The 21,841-nt window shown below is 50.7% G+C and overlaps 1 long non-coding RNA gene across 1 annotated transcript; it reads right to left on the minus strand.

The window, feature by feature from the left end:
• Positions 1–298: 298 nt before the first annotated feature.
• Positions 299–891, minus strand: LOC119155841. Its single transcript, XR_005106869.1, has 2 exons — positions 775–891; positions 299–659 (listed from the first exon to the last, which is right to left on the minus strand). It is a non-coding gene; the product is annotated as an uncharacterized LOC119155841 (long non-coding RNA).
• Between the last annotated feature and the right edge of the window lie 20,950 nt (positions 892–21,841).

Below are 21,841 nucleotides of genomic sequence, written 5' to 3' on the forward strand. Positions count from 1 at the left end.
CAACCGCAAAGGCTGAAGTTGACTCAGCAGAGAATTTATTTGTACATTGCTCACTGTTTATGGGGGGTTTAAATTAAGTTTTCTAATGTCACTTAATGACCAAGTACATTTCATTTTCTTAAGTTCATTAATGTACAAGTAATGAGCATTTCCAAGGCAGAGCAGGCCAGCCGTGCCCAGCCATTCTCTCTCTGACGCACTGTATGGTCACACTGGAAAAGTGTGCCAACATTTTCTTCCCAATCTCATCTTGCTTTTTCCCTTTTTCTTTGACATGCATTGTGAAGGTTGCTCTGACTTTTTTTTTTTTTTTTTCACTCGAGTGCCTGTTAAGAACTCTCTGAGCTCATTACCTGTTTCATTTCCCTGGGTGCTGGGAGAAGAAAGCTGCCGGCGGTGGAGAGGAGCAGCTGGGGCACTCCGGCGCTGGAGTGGAACTTTTCTCCTTTGCACCATGCCCCACAGACACAAAGCCACCCACGAAACAAAACAATTCAAGGGTCTGAATTTCAGGGAAACTTGAGTACCTGGAAAGATCATTATCTGGCTGCGGCTCAGAGGCACTAAATCACTAGGAGCTGGCTCTCGTGTCAGAACACCTCGAGAGGCTGCAGCATTCAGCTGGGGACTGACTTGGCAAGAGGAAGGATGAACACACCCTGAAAAAGAAGAGAAAAACCTTAACGCACACATCCCCAACAGCAAAACCCGAAAAAGAACACCAAAATCTGAAAATCTCCTTGTTTCACAGCTGTGTCTAACTTCCAAATCTACCTCCAGTTCCAGCTTCTCTTGTACGTCCACCCATCCCATAGGAGAAGAAGAAATGCTGAGCCTCGGTGAGGCATTTTCCAGGGACCTGGAGAGGATGAACCAGCAGCGCCTGCACAGCGCCGGGGGCTGTTCTGCTCCTCACCCCCCACAGCCAGCAGCTGGGGGGCACAGGGAGCTGGGGGGGGACATGCCACGCCAGCTGCCCCCCCCGAGCCCAGGGGTACCCACCCCGTACGGCCTCACGCTCAGCATGGAGCGCTGGGGGAAGGAGGAGGAAGGGGGGCCGCTGGCAGCGATGGCGCTGGTCTCCCCCAGCCCCGTTAGGTGTGCTGGAGCCCTGCTGCCCTGGGGGGGCTGAGCACCTCCTGCCCTGGGAGGTGCTGGGGGAACGCCTGGGCTTGCTCTGCTTGTGCACACAGCTTGTGCTGTACCTGGGGAACTGCCTTCATCTCAGCCCACCCGTTTTCTCACTTTCACCCTCCCGAGTCTCTCCCCACCCCGCTGGGGGGAGGGAGCGAGCGGCTGGGGGGGCTGCGCTGCCGCCGGGTGTTAAGCCCTGACCCTGTGAAAACAATAAATGAGTAATTAACACCCAACCAACCCGGACTCTCTTCTCTGCTGCAACAACTCTCGGTAGCAGCTGCTCTTGGGTGCACACTGCGTTTACTTGTGAAGATGCATGGGAGAAGGAAAAAATTCCAAAGTCAGCTCCTGCCATGGGGGAGCTGGTTTCTGAGCTGGGGCAGGCTGGGGCTGCATGCCCACGGCAGGTGTGCTGCTGCGGCGGTGGCAGCCAGGGGCTGCTGGGGGTCAGACCCTGCCCGACAGCCTGCGGGGCTGCCCAGCACCCGGCGTGCCCCACCAGGGCAGGGATGGTGAGGAGCTGCGGGGGGAGGCGGTGAGGGGCATCACGCGCAGGAGCAGCAGCAGGACCCAAGAGCGTTTCTATCAGCACCACCAGTGCTGCCTGGTATGACTGCTCTGCATGGCCAGGAGCTTGCACTGCAAAGGGAAGAAGTGGTTTGGGATTTTTTTTAAGATACCGTCTGTTCTAGTATGCTATTGATCAGTGTGTTTTGCAGGAAAAAAATAGTTTAAAGAATAAGTGTTAATTTTTTTTTAACACCGTTGCATGTATCTCTGCTATACCAATATAAGTGTATAAGTCTAAATATCAAATAGAACAAGGATGGGTCAGTTAGCAGATTCTTTCTTTCTTATTGTTTATTCTAAAAATGATAATAATTTCTTACATGTTGTGCATGTGCACACCACGTTGGAACGTGTGCTGTAATTTGGCAAGGTTTTATTGCTCCTCCAGACATTCACAGCAGCTGAATTCCTCCTGGAAGTCCAACAGATCATCTCACAGGCTCACTTCTTCCTTCACTCACTTGCCGTGGCCCTTGCTAAGAAACCAGCAAGTGCAGAACCAGCAACGGATTTGGCACAGCGTGGTGCTGGGTTACGGAAAGCAAGGCTGGCTGTAATTAGGCCGTCTGGGCAGCTCTTCTGCTACAAAATCCGTGTGCTAACAGCACCACAGCTTCTTCCTTGCATTTGCCATGTGATGCTGCAGCTCTGAGGCAGAACCAGTCAGAGCAGTAACTGGATCCAGATACCTCATCTCATACTTTAGCTCATTTTCATCCTGTGTGAGTGATCCTACTGGTGTAAATGTAAAGCATTTGCAGAGAGCAGCAGCACTTCCAATGCCGTGGCTAACAGTCAACGTCCCTGAGCGAGCAGCTCAGCCACCGGCACGGCACTCACGGCTGGTGCTCAGGGACAAAAGGCGCGTTGGCCATTACCACTGCTCTGGGCTTGAGGTTTGCTTCTTTTTAAATAATATTAAAAAAGAATATCAAACTATGACAGTATAAATAGGATAGCAAATCTGTCCTGCTGGCCTCTAGAAATATGAATTACAGCAGCATATTGCTGAATATGCTGATATGTATATACTGAAAGCGGTATATTGCACCATGGCCACGCACGAGGATGATTCGTTGGGTGGCAGACTCCCGGGGCAGGAAGGTTTCCTTGGGATCACCCTTTTTAAGAAGCATGAAAACCATGGGAGTCTTCAGCATCATTTCTGTGCCTCTTCTTTTGAGGTTTCTTCCCAACCTGTTTGGACAGGGAGCCCACAGCTTTGGTACCTGCGGCAGTTTACTAACTCTAGCATGTCTATTACTTACAATTATATTGTATATAAAGGTGTGGTACATAATAAAACAAATAACCCAATTTCAACTACGCATATAGTAATACAAATTAAGGCATAACAAATAGCAGGGCTTTGCTGTCTGCGTACCGTGGATCTGTAAGTGCACAAACTATCAATATAGAGTATTTATGGCACAGAGACAAGAGGTGGCCGGCGACCGCTCTGTGAGGTTAAGATGAGGGGCCTGTAGTCACGGGGTGCAGCGTGGCATGTGCTTTCCCCCCAACTATTTCTGCTTAAGCAATGGCCACCAGCGATGGTCCGACGCTGGCGTGTGGGGAGGCAGGTGACAGCACCGTACTGAAGGGCCACGGATCTGGCTCAGCAGCTGAGGGCCGGAGCGTGCGCCACGCGAGAAAGAGCTGGTATGCAAATATGCCCCCAAGTTCATCGGTTTGCTCCCTGGCCCGTGGAGCTCTCTGGCGGCATGGCAGGCTCTCCTCCTTAGCAGGGATGTCTCTCCAGGTTACTCCTGGAGGCTGAGAGATCCCTTGCTGCAACAGATTCTCAGCCAGTGACTAACAGCCTGCTGAGCTTTGCAATCCTGGCGAGGTGGCGTACAGGACTGATGGAGTACATGTAAGCCTACAGCTGCAAAGTGTTGACCATGTCTGGTGCTCCGGCTGCAGGTGGCGAGGGTGCGAGGGCAGCTCCTCGGGGAAACGCTTCCCACTTCCCAGGGTGGGGGTGGTTCCTGTTTAGCAGGAAACATTCCTGTTAAATCAGCCAAACACAGGAGGAGAGGGGTCATTCCGCCGCCAAGCAGCCTGAGCTGTGGCTGCCGTACAGACACGCGCACCAGCCGAAGATGCTTAGTGCGCTGGGGAGGGAGTGTAGCAGTGTTGCTACGTGCTCTGACTTTGCACCGTTTGTTCCAACATCCAAAGCAATTAACACAATTTAACACCATTTTATGATTTTTTAAAATCATTTTTAGGAAATAATCATCTTTTATTTTTTCCCCTTGAGAGCTCAAACTGCTTTAGCCATGTATTATTGCTGCGGAACCTAACCATAAATGCCTAAAATTAGCCTCCTGTGGTTAATGAGTTACCCTAGTGCACATGAGAGAATACTGAATACAAATATTGCCACTGCTGAATACGGAGTTAATTACATCTGGAGCCTCTAGTGCTCACCCACCCCACTCACGCTCACGTCTTGTGAAGGGGGTTTGCTCCCCGCAGGCAGAGCCTGGGCACCAACACACACACCGTCTCCGTTCAGACTCCTCAGCCTGCCCGAGCCCTGCCCGGAGGGAGCAGACCAACACCCACCACTGCTCCGCTCACTCTCAATATGCCGTCTTTAAAACTGGAGAGCACGAGCATCTCACAAAACACCCGTATTTGTGGTCACGTCTGAAGCTACAGGCACTTTGAATGTGCATTCAGAGGTTTTGATATTGAAGACCCTAGAAAACAGCTGTCGAGAGTTGCCCTGTGAATATGTCAGCCTAACATCAGTCCATGCAGCTTCCACAGGTATGGAAATATAAACCAATTTAACAAAATTCTAACTCCCTGTTGCAGTTACGCTGTGTACTTGTTTCTATGCGGTTTTATTCATCTCTTTGCACAATTGCACTTAAACCTAAAAAAAAAGCTCAAGCAGAAACTAGTTACCCACATGTCTGTACATTTATTTACAAGCATGAGTATTGATTATTTAGCAGTTAGCCTGTTGCTATGACACCAAACATTGCCAAGGTACAAGCATACAAGCACTCACCCCCGTGGTTCATAAATACCAATTATGGCAGAGCAGCTCAACATTTTCTGCTCAGATAATCTCATGCCATTTCTCCCCCGTCTTCTCTCGATATGACATTCTTTGCTTTCTATTAAAATTTTACCTTTTTAAACTACCTTTTTCCATTTTACTCCATCTCTAAAAAGCAGCCCATTTAGACCCCACCAATCTCCGTCTTATGGTGCACACCTCCGGAGCCGGGGCCCCACGGTGCACCACCATCCCTGGCACCGTCCGCGGGTGGCTGCAGAGCCAGCATCTCACCCATGCAAGCTCCAGTCCTGCCAAGCACAGGGGGGAATCGGGGAGAGTGGGCAGAGGAGTGGGGGTGGAAAGGGGACCTGAAGCTGCAATGCTGTTGAAAGCTTTTAGTGATTTTCAAAAAGAGTAAATTCCCCAGAAATCAAAATAAAGGTGTTTTCATTAAAACATTGCTGCAGCAATCTGAACCAAAGTGGTTACAGCCTCAGATTTTAAGCTTGCACTAGTCTGTGCCACCAATTTAAAGGTAATAAAACAACAAAAGGGACTAAAAACGTTATTTAAGACATGAGCAACCTGCCTCCATCCACCCGGACACCTTGCACAGCCCAGCCCAGCTACCCAGGGAGAGCCGGGGCTGCTGGTGGGGCAGGGTCACAGCACTGTGGCCCCCCAGAAAAGAGGGCACAGAGCATTGCAACACTTTTTTAAGCCAGAAAGAAACAAGAGACACACAGGCTTTCCTTCAGAGATCCTAAAGCTACACCCAGTGTGCGCAGGCTGAAGGGAGCTGGCTGGTAGAGTGCCACGTCTTTGTGATCAGAGAGCTGAAGAGAAAGAGGCAAAGAGATGGAAGGCCATGGCCAGGGTCCCAGGGCCACAAGACCAGGCACCTGAGAGCCTTGCCAGAGACCCGGGAGCTGGAGGGAGATGAGGGCAGAAGGAGAATTTGGGAGATGAGTACACAACCTGCCCATCAGCGCATACACCCAGAGCTTTGAACACATCCAAGATGATGAGCTCAGGCTTCATCAGTACCAAGACACTAATAACAGCGTCTGGTGAAGATCAAGTCAGCTCTACGTCTTCCAGCCACTGATCTGTAGGTCTGTGTTTTCCTCAGCCCCTGATCAAAGCATAATATCTGTGTAGATGAACCTAACTTGAGTCTGGATCGCAGAGAGGATGGAAACTCAGTAGATAGATAGATAGATAGACAGATCCCTACCAACTGAGGCAGCTATGCTGTCATTTTCAAATTAATTTACTCCCATTTCCTTTCCACTTCACCCGATGCCGCTGAAGCCACCTCACAGATTTGACTCCATCACTGTGCTCGTACCGCGACCATGGTCCTCACGGGTTGGCAAAGGGCAGGGTTGTATGTGTCAGACTATCTGTTAAGATCACTCAGCCACACAGAAATGGCAAATTGGCAAATATCTGTCCCCCTTCAATATCAGAGACTGAAAAGCTACCAGGTGAAAAGTTACATCAACATTGGACTCCAGCAGTATCACACAGAAGCACCCCCTATGCCTTTTCACCTCAAACCTCTAAGAAATGGTCTAACTTAAATATCTCAGTAACTTGAGATATCCTTTAGTGTTTATTTCTTCTGTCCAGTCTGGAAGGTCATTGCTTCTAATTTTACAATATGCAGGATGGAGGAGGGGACATGAAGAGTCTGTTGACATGGGAATAGTTTTAAAGATATTCCAGAGCTGTGTTCTGGTGACATTCAACTTATTTTTTAAGCACCAGTAGATTGCTTTTGTCTTTATCAGTCAACAACAGAGTATTTGGTTCAGCAAGATCTGTGTACAGGACTGGTGACGGAAAGCAGCGAAGAAAGTTGTTTAAAATAATAAAATTTTAAAAATCCAATTTTTTTCAGACTGGTAGCAAGCCAGGTTATGTTCTCCTAAATATCCTGCCAAAATATACAATATATGACAGTCTCAGCTTCCAGAAACTCAGGACACCCAACGGTCTGCAGCACTGCCGTGCCCTGAGCATGTCACAGAGTGCGTGAGACACCGAGCACCGATGGGGACCTTGTGGTGGGTCTCAGACCCCCGGTGCCGGTGGGTCTCCCTGGTGCATTGGGAGCTCGGATGCTAGGGGCCAGGATGGAGAGCCAAGGGCGCAGCTGGCGATCAGAGTGGTGCTCACGGGGGGTTGCCAGGGCCATCACCCCGTGCACATAGCACGGTGACTGCAAAGGGGCTGTCCTGCTTCACTGGCCATCACCCAGCTGCTCCCCAGCTGAGCACTGGCCGGGGCTGGGGCACCACAGGGGTCTCATCCTCACCGGGGAAGGAGCAGCAGGGCTGGAGCAGCACCAGCCCATCGCCAGCCAGTGGGTATTTGGAAGGGAAGGCATCTCTGTCATCCTTACAGAACTGATCTGGAAAGGAAGGAGCTGAGCGCGACCCGCAGGTCCCCTGCACAGGCCGGGGGCTGCCCACGGCCAGCTCGGCAGAGCGGGCAGCCCACCCTGCAGCCCCCACGGCATCATCTGTGCTTTCCATCACCTGCCTGGAGTGCTGCCTCTCGCCGACAGGCACATCCCCCAGGCAGAACTTGGCGTTGGTGCAGACATTCTGCTGGTTGGGGGGGGGGGGGGGGGAGGGGAGGGGGGGGTTGTCAAAAAAAAAGAAAAAAAAATTAAAAAATCAAACCTGCCTGAACCCAGAAGCAGGCAGGCTGCAACAGAGCCATGTCAGTAAGGTTTTGCTGTTCTACAGTGATTTGTCCTTTCCAGCCAGTCTGTACTTCTCTGTATTTGTCCACATTACCAATACACATTTGGTGTTTAATGTGAATCAACATGTTTTCACAAAGTATTTAAAATACTCATTTGAGAAAACAGGAGACCTGCTGAAAGGCAGATTTTAAATAGGCACAAGACACCCCTGTGTAATTCTCCACATCCAGTCTCTTGCATTACCACGTATCTGTAAACTTGCATTTCCAGGCAAGCTTTACTGCCTGCTGGAGACCCCGCCTGTGCCCTGCCTGGGAGCACTGCTGCCCTGCTCCAGTGCACCAGCATCCCCACCCAGATGCTCCCCAGCTGAGCTGAACATCACCAGCCCATGATGGTCATCTGGGTCCTGCTCTGCAGCTCACAACCCCGGGACGATCACAGACATTAATTTCCTTCCTTTACAACAGATCTACACACCTACACAATTTGGAGAAGAAATTTCCACGTACACAAATTTTCCAGATTTGAGAAGAAAAAAAATATAATATTTGTTAATATATGTCTCTTCTGTCTGTGGTTGTATTTCACAGAGGAAAACTTTCAAAACAACTGACTTTTATTACAGGACAAACGTTACAAACGTGGTTTTTTTTTTTAACGAATCAGCTGTTCCATTTCCAGTGTGAGTCCATATCCTTGGAAGAGAATCAATAAATACCTTCAGAAGATGACTCTGGGAACCAAGAACTGAAGACTGATTTGAAACAATTGGTTTATATACTGAAGGAAAATTAAAATCCTAGGTTTCCAGGCTATTTTACACTGGAAGAGACCTCAGGGGGGCTCCAGCCCAATGGCCCACTAGAAGCAGGGTGCTCTGAGATGCTCAGGACCTTACCCAGCCTGGTCTTGGAAGCCCCCAAGGATGGAGACTGCACACCATGTGTGGGCAGCCCGTGCCTCTGACTGACAGCCCGCACAGGGAGAAAGGCTTTCCTCGTGCCCATCCAACTGACACCCACCTGTGTCTCTCCATCGCCCCACGCACCACTGTGAAGGTCCTCCCTTGCCCATCCAGGGGTTCTCCACCAACCTCACACCAGTTTACTCCCACCTTGCTTGTCCTGGGGACCGAGAACTGGAGGTGGTGCTCCAGATGCAGCCTGCCGAGTGCTGAGAAAGGGGGCTGATGGCCTCCCACCATCCCTACCGCACGCCGGGATGCCACTGGCCTTCCTGTCGCAGCTCACTTTAATCAAATCACACATATATAATCTCCTTGGCTGCTGTGAAGCTGTTCTCCTCTCCTTGCCCACTGCAAAACAAGATGTGCTGCTGATCAATACGCTTTGAAATCTGGCTGGTAGGAATTAATGGCTCGCAGGGAAGCAGAGCTCTCCCAGGTGTTTTAGAGAGTTTTTCCGTGTCTCGTGCTAAGTCAGGACCACGAGACGCTGCTCACACATGCTGAGCAACAAGCTCAGCTCCATTTCGATTCCACTCCAGCCACCAAAGCCTCACTGATGCTGCAACAGCTACAAGAGGTTACAGCACAACCCCTCTGCAACATAGGCTGCAAACATGAAACAGAGTGTGAACTCCAAGGATGAAACCTGGACCCTGAAAAATAAAATATATTCCAGCAGCCTGTGCTAATCCTGTTTGCTTCAGCAGCTCTGCTTTGGAGAAACATTCCCTGCGATGGACGGGAGCCTGAAGCTGGGCTGCAGCCCTGAGCTGTGAGATCAGAAAACATCTGGACCCTGCCATTAACATTAGCTTCTCCTCTGTGCTGTATATTCGGAAAACTAATCTGCCAAAATGCGTAAATTTTGTGTTAGCCCTTGCTCGGAAGAACACGGCAGAGTGCCCACATCTAATCCTCAGCAATCCCCAGCAGCTCTTTCCCTCCAGCACCTCCTTGGAACCTCTCTCCGCAGACCCGAAAGCCTCGCAGCCCCCCGAGGAGGCGACAGCCCAGCCGTGGGGGCTAAAACCAGGGCAGCACAAGGAACCCGTGGGTGCTGGGGCTGCTCCGAAGCCCCTGCCCAGCTCTGCTGCTTCCCTGGGATGGCCACACAGCTGGGCAGCTGAACGAGCCACACGACGGAGCGGAGGGAAGGGGGATGCGAGCGCTGCCAGCTGCCAGGTCCCCTGGGCGCAGGGTGTCGGGAGCCCTGGCCCCATGGCTGCCCCAGTGGGTGCTGTGTGGGGACTGGGCGGCGGGGAGGCAGCCCCAGTGCTGCCGTGGGGCTGATGCCGAGCAGAGCGAGTCGGGGTTGGGGAAATGGAGAGGTGAACACAGACGGGCTCAGCCTACACTCTGAATCTGCCTTTTTTGCTTTTCCTCTCTCCTCTTTCCTTTCCCTTGCTTGTAATCCCGGGGGTGTTTCAGACAGTGCCTTCGGGTCTGGCTCGTTAAAAGTAAAGTATTTTTAGTGAGTGATGTCCCTGGAGCTCCAGAGCTCTCCTGAGGCAGCGGCGCTCAGCAGCCATGCCACAGCGGGCAACCCTGATGTGGAGCCCGATTCCTGCAAGGGGAAACTTGCTCAGGCTGGGGGACCTGGCTCCTTACCAGGTGAAGGGAAAAGCATCCAGCTGGATGTCAAGGAAGTGTATTCACAGGAATACAAAAGTACTAATTTTTTTTTTTTTTTTGAAACAGCTTATTAACTAAAACCATAGTAAGCTAACTTCTCTCTTATGTTATGCCAAACCCAGTGTAAAGTTATGGCTGTGCTATTGTGGTACATCTGACCAACATACTTTATGCCACATCCTTCCTCACCCAGTTGTTAAGGCTGAATTATTTTTGTGTCTTCCCTTCAAAGAGAAGCAGGAACAGAAAAATTCTTGGCACAAGGCTAATGTGCATGACTCCGGTTCTGCTGTCAGCTTTTATGCTCCTCCTCTCCAAGCACAGATTTTCTGGATTCAGTTGTGTGTCAGATGCATAATTCACCAACAAGTAAAGAAGGCGATGATGGAAACATGTTTCAGGACAATGTTATTCTCTCCTTATTTGTAAATAACAATTGGTTTCTATATTTTCTTTGTATTAACATACATATTTTTGTTATACGCATTTATAAATTTCTAGCACTGGATTCATTTCCTTTAGGTCCCCCCGCACCACCAGCAGCGGGTAAGTTTCTTGTGATTCTACAAACTGGATATCTTTCGGAAATTCCAGTTTTTATTTTTCCCCATTAACAACAACAAGCACATTGCATCGCGAATAAGGAGGGTCGCTACTGTAGCCTGTGCAAATTTATTCCTGTCAGGTTTGGGAGAGAAACAATTTCACCCACGTAACAGTGTAAAGAAAATGTTCTTTTTCATCAGACGGAACAAATGCGAAAACCTGCCAACCTGGAAGAAAGCAAACAGCAGTTGTAAATGATAAACAATTGAGTTATATAGCTGCCAGCTGTGGCCGCAGCCTGTTGGGCACATTTTCTGGTGTAGCAGGAGTCCCTGGTCCCACTCCAGCCGGTGGCGAAGCTCCCTGCAGCCGAAGCGCACCGGGCACGGCAGCCTGGCGTGCACCTCACCGGGGAGCTGGGCTGGCCAGCCCCACCAGCCACCCTTGGTGAGGGCCATGCCTCCCTCCTGGCACGGGGGACACAGTTAGCAGCCCAAACCCACCCCTGTAAGTGAGCCTGGGGCTTGGAGGGGACCCACAGGCTGTGCCAGCAGCAGCAGCAGCAGCGGGCTCTCCGCCGCATGTACCCACCGGGCAGCTCCCCCACAGCCCTGGCTTTCCTGAAGCGACCTACAAGCACAGCTGGCTGCCCTGGGAAGCCGGCAGCACCGCTTGGGTACCGCAGCCTGCGCTGCACCCCTGCCATTGCCGCTGCTGGGGACTCCCCCCAAACATTGCCTTCCCAGAGGCAACAAGGTCCTTTTGTCACGCACAAGTTTGATGGCAGCGGGTTTTGCCCTGGCAGTGAGCCCTGCTTTTCCGAAAACACAGCCCACATAGGCCAAATTATCTCCATTTAATTGCTGGGAGCCTGGCAGGGCTGCCTGCACCAAGCCTGGAGCAGGCACCCAAGCGCAGGAGGGTGGCCCTGTGCCACAGCACCCCGGCCATGCCAGAGACCATGGAACAAGGGACCCAAACAATGTGCCCTGTGAAGTCAGAGAAGCCCTGCTCAGAGAAAAAAGGGGTCTCCAATCCCAGGTTTTTGCTGGAAAATAGCTCTCCAGACACAGTGGGGCTCTGCATTTACTGTGGCTGCTTTGTTTTCCCTGCAAACCTGAGGGATGATCTGACAACGAGAGGGTTTGGCCCCGGTCTAACACTGGCAGGAGTTGTAACGACTGCAGACCAGTTCAAACTCAACCCCTGTCTGCAGCCAAGCACTTTATGCTCTTACACAGGCTTGGAAAAACATATCTGCCTTCCGACCCATGAGCCACAGTTTAAAAATACAGGTTATTAAATTGTATCTTTCGTGACTAAGTCCAGAGGCCCAACAGTAATTTTTTTGTTTTAAAGACTAAACCAGAGAAGACAACAAATTGCAGTGTCTTCGTGCTTTGTTTTTGTAAGGCAAGGAGCCATGAGAGTAAAACAGCCAACTGGTCACAAGACATACCTGGCGCTTGTGGTCGGCAGCCGCAGAAGTGTCTGGTGCATCCCTGTGCAGCCGGGATGCAACAAGGACCACTGCCACTCCCCAGGGCTGCCCTGCTCTCCTCAGGCCCTTGTGAACCTCACCTCAGTACTCCAGCACCTCACTTGCGCAGCATCGCACCTCCCCAGCACCCAACTTCCACAGCATCCCATGTCCCCAGCATCCCACCTCCCCAGCACCCTACCTCCCCAACACCTCACCTCCCCAGCATCCCACCTCCCTGGCATCACAGACCCAGGCCTGCCCTCTGTGGTGGGCTCAGGAGCCCACCTCTCCTCCACCCCAGCAGCACCAAAACCCATCACAGCGATGGGGCTCTGCGGTGGGCTCTGTTCCCTCATAAAGGCAGACAGGGATTACCTTTACATGGTCACCTGGAAGGTCACGAGTCACACCAAAAGAGGCTCGTTGAGTTTGTTAAACAAATCCCGCTGAAGATATGCCAATATTTGCTCAATATTGATAACATAAAAGTTTTAAAGTGACAAGTACATTTATGCAATTGTTTTATGGAGACACTTTAATGAAAACACTGGAGCAGGTCCCCAGGCAGGCTGTGACATCCCCATTGCTGGGGGTGCTCAAGCCTGCCTGGCCCCCACCCCAGGAGACCGTGCTGGGGCAGGGCTGGGCTCAGGGGGCTCTGGAGGCCCCTGCCGACCCCAGCCCTCCCGCTGTTCTCACTTGGACATGTTTTTCTTTACTACCTCTTGCCCAGGAGCTGAAACCTACCTCGAAGGCGCACAGCAGATGCCTGCTGCAGCCCCATGCCCCTCGCAGGCAGGGTCCCCTGAGCCCCTCGGGCTCTGCCCATCCAGCCAGTCTGACGGGGCAGCCAGGGCCACAACCAAAACTCTCCAGCACCCCCAAACCCACAGCAAAGCTCTGCAACAGAAGTGACGGGCAGCTGTGCTTCGGAGGCGCAGACACAGATTTTCCAGCTCAGCTAAGGAATACCCAGTGGGCAGCCCAGCTCCCTGCAGACATACAAAGCCATAACTTTTATACTGCAAAAAGTGCAAGTTTTCATAGTGAAAGATTTTATGTGCCTGCAGGAGTGATTAGGTTGGGCTGTGAGTGGCTGTGGCATCACAGTCCAGCCTGGTTGCAACCTGCATCTGAAATGCAGACGTTGGGGCAGCCGCTCGGTGCTGAGCTCCCCGCGGCTGCGGGCTCCAGCTCAGCGCTGACCTGTAGCACCAGCATCATTAGGTGCTTTTGGCATGCACCTGAGCCTCCAGCCGAGATTTGCAAGGGTATGGAAATGATATAAATCAGAGAATTAAATTTAAATGAAACAGCTTTTTAAACACACATAATTTGATGAATTATAGCCCCTTGGAGGAATACAGACTAGCAGGAATGCAAAGTAATGAAAATTATTTTCTGTTAAAGGAAGGTGCCGTGAGGGACATAACACAGTCAGGAAAAACACAACATAAAACAGAGCCTAAGCCATAATAACCGTCAGTGCTCCCGCACCCCCAAAACTGTTCCACACCTTTTTCCCACCCCATCCCTAAGCACTCCTGCTATGCCTCCTGCCGTGGGGGCCAGGGGCGTCACTGCAGCATTGCCGGCGCCTGTGTGCAAATTCCCAGTATTTCAGCAGGACTGTGGTGAGTGAGGACAATGCTTTAGCTGCTCCAGGTGATAATTACATGATTACAGCACGATCTAGAAGATCCCGAGCAGGGTGCTACCTGAAAACCTCCTGCTCTAACCTTTCCAACTCGAACCAGGCGTATTGGAGAGGCGCGTGTGAAAGAGCTGCCGTGCTGCAGCAGCCAGGGAGCAGCGCGGTCTTCTGTGCTTTACGCTAGTTTGGTGCACGTGCCATACCACACTGAACTACGTCATCTTAGCTGGAATACGTGAAGCAAGCAGGCAGGCAATAAATACACATTATTGCTGTGCGAAACAAGATAAATGTCTTTAGGAACATATACGTGGCCTTTATCAAAAGTTAGCACCCACCCTGTCTGAAGCATGCAGTAATTATTTTGTGCATGTCAAGAATGCCTCTCTCTTTACCCCATCCGTTTTATCCTTCTTCTCCCACCACTATTTTTATAACTTCTAATGATCGTTTGGAAACAGGAGTTTGTGTTAGAACCCAGCAGGGTTTTCAGCACAGCAACAAGGAAAGGTACAGGATAAACATGCTGCTCCACGGAGATTAAGCATGGAGGACTGTCTAGACAGCTAAATTCCTATGGATTTCATTTATCAGGTCCATCACGCCAAGATGTCTTTTGTCTCCAGACAAGGTCTGGCACAACCTTGGCCCCCAGTGCAGCGCCCAGCCCTGCAGGCTCCGAAGCTGGGTGCATGGGATGCTCCCGCCTCCGCCGGGGGAAGCCCCCGGGCAGGCTGTAGGAAATGGAAGTGCTGGTACCTGCTGTGGCCCAGCCTCGCCGCCTTCGGTCACCATCCCCTCAATCCAGGGGATTAGTGACCTGAGGGACACGCTTGGGGTTTATCACAGCTGCATTCCAGCCTGGCAAATGTCCTTCCCAGAAGATCCCGTTTCACTGCTCTCCGGTGTCAGCTCCTCCAAGTGTGTTTCCATTGCAGCACATAAATTTCTTTCTTTCTCATTTATTGTAAAACAACTGAGGGAGTTTTGCTTCAAGTCCCAGCGGTCAAGAGGCTAACGAAAGCCTGCCATTGACACACAGCCTTACGTCTGTCATATTGCCAAATTTTGAGAGACTTGCACAAAGTCAGCTTAGCCTTCTGCAAAGCTGAGCAATAATACAGTATTCATCGCCTCATCTTATTTATTTGCACTTTTCAATTAAGGAATCCTGGGAGTACGGTTACGGTAACAAAAAAGCTCAGCTCGGGGTGTCAGCCTGGGCAAAGGGAGGTGGCACTGTGCGTGACGCTCACGGAACACCCAAAGATGCTGGCACAAGAGCATAATGCCCTGCTCTAACGCACGTAGGGTTCTCTGGCTGCAGAGCAGGGCTGGAATCCTGAAGCCCCTCATCCTGCCCCCGCAGACCCTCAGCTTCCACCCTGCGGCGTGGGGGCAGCCCCTGGCCGGCAGAGCACGCACCTGCGTGGAGCTGGTTACAGCACCACGGACACCAGCTCAGAGCTGTATTCAGCAGTGGGAACCTCAGGAAAATGTCAGGAAAACAAGGATTCGGCTCTGAGTCTTGCCTATTAAAAACTATTGCTAGTCTTCAGTCCTAAGGATCAATCAAAAAGTCCATAAAGAATTAGTAATAAATTAAACAGTTCATTATTTGACTGTAAGACAAGGATGTTTACAGAGAGACAGATTGTTTATTGGGCCATGACCGTTTCCCACCTCCTTAATGAGCAGCTCCTTAACAACTCTTTACAGTCTGCTTACAGAAGCAACAAGAACAGTAGTATTGTGGCACTACAAGGAGAGTATTGCTGCTGTAGTCCAGGGATGATCTCGGCAATTCTCTTCGTATCTGTGGAAGTCAATTCTAAAAAACTGCTAGAACAAAGAAAAAGAACAAACAAGGGAGAAGTCCCGCTGTTCATTGCACTAAAAAAGTTCACTCACACACAGACCAGACAAAAAAACTCCGTTGACCTGAAAGAGAAGCTGCACAAACAAAGTCACCTAAAAACAATTTTTCCATATATTCCATTAGCAAAATTACTCCTGTTTGTAGAGATGCACAGGGGCAGGTGGGTACAGGAGCATCTTTGCATCCACAGCAGCCAGCCAGACTGGTCCTTTCTCTTTGCCCAAACTAAATGAGAATAAACACAACTAAACTCTCTCCCAAGGGTCTCAAGGAATAGCTGCGAAGGCACCTTCTTGATATTACTGTAAAACATGCCTGCAAAGTGTCACCAACCATCCCAAGAGAGCTTCTGCCATGAGGGGCTTGTCCCCGTCCGCCCCTCTGCTCACCCCTGCCCGTTCAGTGCCCCCAGCACCTCCAGCTCACTGTTCCAGTGCGGAACCGCCTGGCCCTGTGGTCCAGCTCCCAGGGGAGATGCTCTGAAAAGCCCCAGCAATCAGGGTGGCATTTTGGATATATCCCCCGCGGGGGCCCTCCATGTTGCAGCAGGAATTCAGACCCGGACTAGAACCAAGCGTTTTCCATACTGCTTCTCACCTCTGGCCTTCACACCCCCAGGCCCGCTGGCTGCCCCTTCCCCCCGCAAGTCAACATTGCTGGAATAAAATCTTGCTGCTATAGCAACAAAGCCATGGTAAACAGATTATTCCTATCTCGAAGCAAACCATGTATCATCCAAATTCTGCTGCAGTGCTCCTCCCTCCAGGGTCCCTGTTCTCCCCCTTTCCCCTAAAAGACACGGGTTTGCGTGCGCCCGGCTGCAGGGGCAGGAGCTGGGAGCTGGTCACCTGGTGGGACAGGGAGTCTCATCTCGCCTAGCGGCGCTTTGCTTTTAGCAGCCTTGAACTTCTACACAGCTTTCACACTAAAAAGTCAAGCAATCCTCCCCAGTGCAGCCTGCCAGCTTTGCAGCACGCCCGCTTGCTGCCGTATCACAGGAGCTCTGCCTTCCTGCCTCTGTCCGGCCATGTGCCGCTAATGCCAACCGTCCATGGCAATTAATATCCGTATTAATTACCATGTAGCTTTTTGATGCAGCAGGGATGCAGAAAAAACAGAGTTAAATCATACTCTTGTGGAAAATCCGCACTGGGGAGCAGGAACATCCTGTTTTCACTATTATGAGATGGTAATATTAAACAGGACGGAATTGTGTCCTCATTAGTTATGGTCGTAGATGTTTATTTGTGGGATTAAATATTTCTATCCAAACCACAGAACTTAACCTAGCTTAAAAAAGAACCCTTGAGGGGCAGTTTCCCCTCTGAAACTTGAAAGTTTTCCCTCTGAAAAGTCTCAAAGAGTTAATAAAATCCACTAATAATCAAATACCAAGGGGATCTCAAGCGCCACGGCTGTGGCACAGTGGAAATGGCTGGGAAATGACACCAGGGACAGGGAGGACTGGCTGGGCGAAGGGAAGGAGCCCCTGGAGATGGAGCCCCTGGGGAAGGAGGTCCCACCGGTGGAGTATCCCCTGCACATGGGTTGCCTCAAGAGAAGCGCTCCGAGCATCCCCAAAACCTTCCCTGGCCTCAGGCAGAGGGTTTGTCAGCGGGAGGAACAGGAGCCCACCTTCCCGGGCAGGCGAGGCGTGGTCCTGCTCCTGGGAGGACTAGGGTGCTTCAGCGAAGCTGGGTGTCAGATGCTGCTTCCATCACAACATTGTCTGTTTCCAGAAAAGATGACAGAGGCCAAGGGGGGTTTGGGATGATGGGTGGTCCCTATCGCAGCCAAGGGGTTGGCTGGGCCATTGGCAGGGCTGCCATCGCCATGGGCTTCTGCTCGCTGCTGGTGTGAATGCTCTCCGCTGCTTCCCCTAGTGCTCCTGTCTGCTAGACCTTCATCAGGAGGAAGGAGTAAAGCCAAAAGGAAGAGAAAAACAATGTTCATGGGAGGATATATCAAGACACCAGAAGGTCTTCAGCCTGAGCTCATCCTCTGCACAGCCCAGCCATGGAGCCCACCGGGGCCAGTACGAGCCACGGCTGATGGACTTGCAGCCACAGGGGCTTTGAGCCAGGTAGGGTTGGGCTGTGCAGAGCCACTGGTCTTGCTCCCATTTTCCCCTGATGTTCCTTATTCCATTACTTCATCCATCCACCAGCAGCTGCTGGGCGAGCGATGCTCGCAGGCTGCCCCGACAGCTCACATGCAGGGAACCGCGCCATAAGGGTAGTCGCCCACACCACCTGAAACCATATCTCTCTTCAGAGCCTAATATATGATTTTTTTTCTGATCTGTCTTTTTTTTGATGGAGGAGGAAAGCTTCACTACCTTCCTCTTCATTTATTATGGGCATTAAGTTAAACATTGTTTCCTTAAATTCAATCTAATCAAAACAATATTCATATTGTACTGAGGCAGGCTAATCTAATTAGTGTCAATATTTAATATATTTTCTGCAATTTGTGCTGAGAATGACCTTCTTGCTTTCCATCACTGAGCCTGGAAAGAAGAAATAGTTTTTTCTTCCAGTTCAGGAAGAAATTCAGGGCCGCCAGGTGGGGGGAATGCCCCCAGCACCACATTGGCTGCACAAGCATCTGTGGGGCAGTAAGTGTTCGTTCCAAAAGTGGGGCCATTGCCAGTGGGCTGCAAATGGGTACAGTTCGCAGCCACAGTGTTCCTCAGCTCCCTGGCCCCTGGGTAACATGTTTCCCTGCACAGTTTTATTTCATTAGTCCTTAGAGATGCAGAGAAGAAAGAAATCTCCATGAGTAATCTTTATAATTATGTCCTCCTCCTCCTCCTCATGGTGTTCTCATATGTCCATCAGACATGGTGGGAAAAGCTGGGGCTGACGCGCAAACCCCAAGTGTCCCTCCCTCAACACCTCCCAGCCAGCTCTGCCAGCAGGGAGGCTCACAGCCTGATGGCTCATTAACAAGCCAAGAAGTCATTGGATTCACTTTTGTTAGGGTTAGCTGATTGCAAAAATGCAAGGCTAGCAAGCTGTGTGAGTTACTATACACAACAGTCACCGAAAAGTAAATAAAATAAATCCGAGATTCCTACATGCAGCTGTCATGATGAACACAAAGAGCTCAGCACTAAGTGCTATAAAAGGAGTTTCATCCCTGATTGCTGCCAGAGTTATGGTCCGCACATCAAACCGGTCTTACAAGTCATAAAATTTGCTGAACGCCGACACCATAACTCAGCTGGGCAGGAAAAATCGTCACTGGTTCTGTGAAGGGAGCAGGTACGCGACTGCCAGAGGCTAGAGAAAGGCGTCTTGGGCAGAACCGCGCCATGCTTTGGTGCCAGCAATAGCAGCAAGTTAAACATGATTTGGTCTTATAATTCCCTTTTTGTTTCAGATGCAGCAGCAAATAAGTAATTTTATTTCATGTCAACAGCTTGTAGAAAAAAATGCTTGTAGAGAAAAATGCAATGAAAACTACACTGTTACCAACTCCGAAAGTTCAAAAGCAAGATGCATTCCTCCTTCCAAATCATGAGACTAATCTTTTCTTTACAAGATCTCATGTTTTTTATGTTATGCTACCTTTATTCACTCTTTGATTGCTGAGGCTGCCTACCGCATCCTGGCTGGTGCCCGGGATCATTACTGTTCCACTATGGGACACAGCCCTACCGGCAGTAGCCATGCTTGCAATAGCAGTGATAGCAGTTAACGTGCTCCTGCCCTAGCTCACCTCAGCTCTACAAGCCCCTTTTCAAATCAAGTTTTGTACGTCAGCCCCCACGCTTCACCCTGAACAGCCCCCAGTGTGCCCATGGCTTGGCCGCAGCCCCGGGCCCCTCTCCCAGCATCGAGGTCGTGGTGCAAGGAGGGTCGGCCAAACCCTCCCCAAGGGCTTGGCACAAAGCACGTGGGAGGCTGGGCGCGTCTTGCGCTCTCCCTCGCACCACAGCCACGGATAACAACTTTTTCCAGCTGTTGTGGCTGCGAAGAAGCAGGAAAATAGAGCTGCCGAAAAGCATTTTCCCAAGCGTGGTCAGAAGGCGTGAGCATCGCCAGGCGATGCAGCTGGCCCCGGGGGTGCCCGGAGTTCACAGCCCCTCTTAACATCTCACTGCTACACGCTGAAAATGCATCTTCTGCTGAGTCTCTTTAGCTTTCGTGGGCAGAAGCAGGTGGCTTTGCGGTGCGTCTTCTCCCTCCTAGTGATGAGTAGCTGTTCCCTGTGTCTGTATCTCGCACTGCGCTCTGGGGGTGCCCTCGCTATCAGCCGCGCTCATTTTCTGGTCTTTTCCTCAAGGCTTGTCTGAGTCATAGGACGTTTATACACAACGAAGGTCAATAAATGAGGCACATAGTCATTGGGCGCATAATTAAAGTCAGTTTAGCTGCTCCTGTTGCTTCAGAGAGGGAAGGACCAAGCGCATGCATGATTCCCACAGGGGCTCGGGCTCCCTCGGCTCTCACGGGGGTGCAGGTACAGGAGGACCCAGCAGGGACCACAATGGCCCCACAGACTGCACACCCCCGACACCCAGACCCCACCAGCACTGCCCGCAGGACGGGACGGCTCTCCTGGGCTTCCCACCAAGCTGTGTCTGCTTTTCCACGCTTCTGTCGAGGTGGGGCATTCAGAACCGGACAGGCTATTTTAGCTGAGGTCTCACCAGCTTTGTGCAAAGCAGAAAACAGTCCAAATTCCCTGGCAGGACATGGCGCTTTTGCAGAGCTGCTTGTTCCTGTTCAGTACATGCTCCTCCGGGCCACAGCAGATGGCTCTGCCGTCTCCCAGCGTATTGCCCATCTAGCTTTGATGTATTTGGATTTTTTCCTGCTAAAACCTTAATTTCATCTGACCAATGGGCCTTGACTGAACAGTCTCCAATTTTTCAAGATCATTGTAGGCCTGATCCTGTAAAATGCAATGACTGCAGCTCCTGCCAGCTCGATGCTATCCACAAATACCTTCTGTTCTTCACGTTGTCCTGTAGAATGGTAATCACCATTGAGGTAACTAATGGCATGCCCGGCACCAACCCCACCTGAAACCTGTGACAGCAGTCATAAAACTGATTTATTTGGTTTGGGGGTTTTTTTGGGTGGCTTTTCCACCACTATCTTCACCTGATGCAAATTCTTTTTTTTTTCACGTTTTCTTCATGACAACCCAGAAAAGAATCAACTTCCTGACTACAGCACATAAACATCCTCTGTTATCTTTCCCTGCCAGCTGCCTTTTGCCCTGCTGACCGTATCTGTTCTCACATCTCAACTCCTTTTGGTTTCCTCCCATGGTAGCCTGGATTAAATTCATGGTGCATCTCTGAACTCCCCTCCAACCGGAGAGACCATCAGACCCACCAGATCATTTCCACGTCAGTCTCTGCACCCATTCCTGTGGCATTTTTTTCAACAACCAAGGACAACCCTGCCACCCTGTTGGTAATTAAGACCCTGATTGTCATGCCTGATTTGTACCTTTCCCCCTGCATGGGTGCCCCCAGGGGCACGGATAGATGCTTATTGCTCGGAGAGACGCTTGGAGCACAGAGAGATGCTCGGAGCATGAGGGATGAGGGGTGAGGCCAAGTTGCTCCAGCTCAAAGCCACCAGCGAGGTGACACAGGTCCCTCTGCCCCGCAGCGTGTGTGCTGTAGGAAGGTGTCAAACGCTGCAGGAAACCTTCTGACAAGCTTTCAGAGCCAGATACAGAGAAGTGGTGGAAGTTCTGGAGTTACGTAAATATTTTTCTGATACAGTTAAACACAACCACTTTATCCTTCCTCAGCAGTGCAGTAAAAAGCACGTTTTCAATAAACAGCGTTTCAAATGGATGTTTTGATTTTTCATGCTTTACACCTTTTTTCATTCATTGGCATGTACTCTGGCTGTAAGCACCACAGGCAAGACCCCCCAGCTCTGTTAGTTTCATCTGGAAAACGTCATGTTTTTTCCAAATCCTTTGATTCAAAGTTACCTTTTGGTTTAAGCTATAAAAATAAACATTTGTGAAAAAGACAACATAGACTATAACTTCTTGTTCCAGGTTTTTTTCTGGTCCACATTGCTCAAACCCTGGGAGTCCCACCTGCTGCCCAGCTGCTGTCCCTGGGAGCCTGGCAGGGACCCCCCCCCCCTGCTCCAGCATCCCCCGACTCGGGCGCAGAGCCTCCTCCTGATGACCTCGGCAGTTTGACATTAATGGGGATGGTTAAATTACAGAGAGTAAATTGGTTACT

The sequence above is a fragment of the Falco rusticolus genome, chromosome 11, assembly GCF_015220075.1.
Source record: "Falco rusticolus isolate bFalRus1 chromosome 11, bFalRus1.pri, whole genome shotgun sequence".
Taxonomy (NCBI): Eukaryota; Metazoa; Chordata; class Aves; order Falconiformes; family Falconidae; genus Falco; species Falco rusticolus.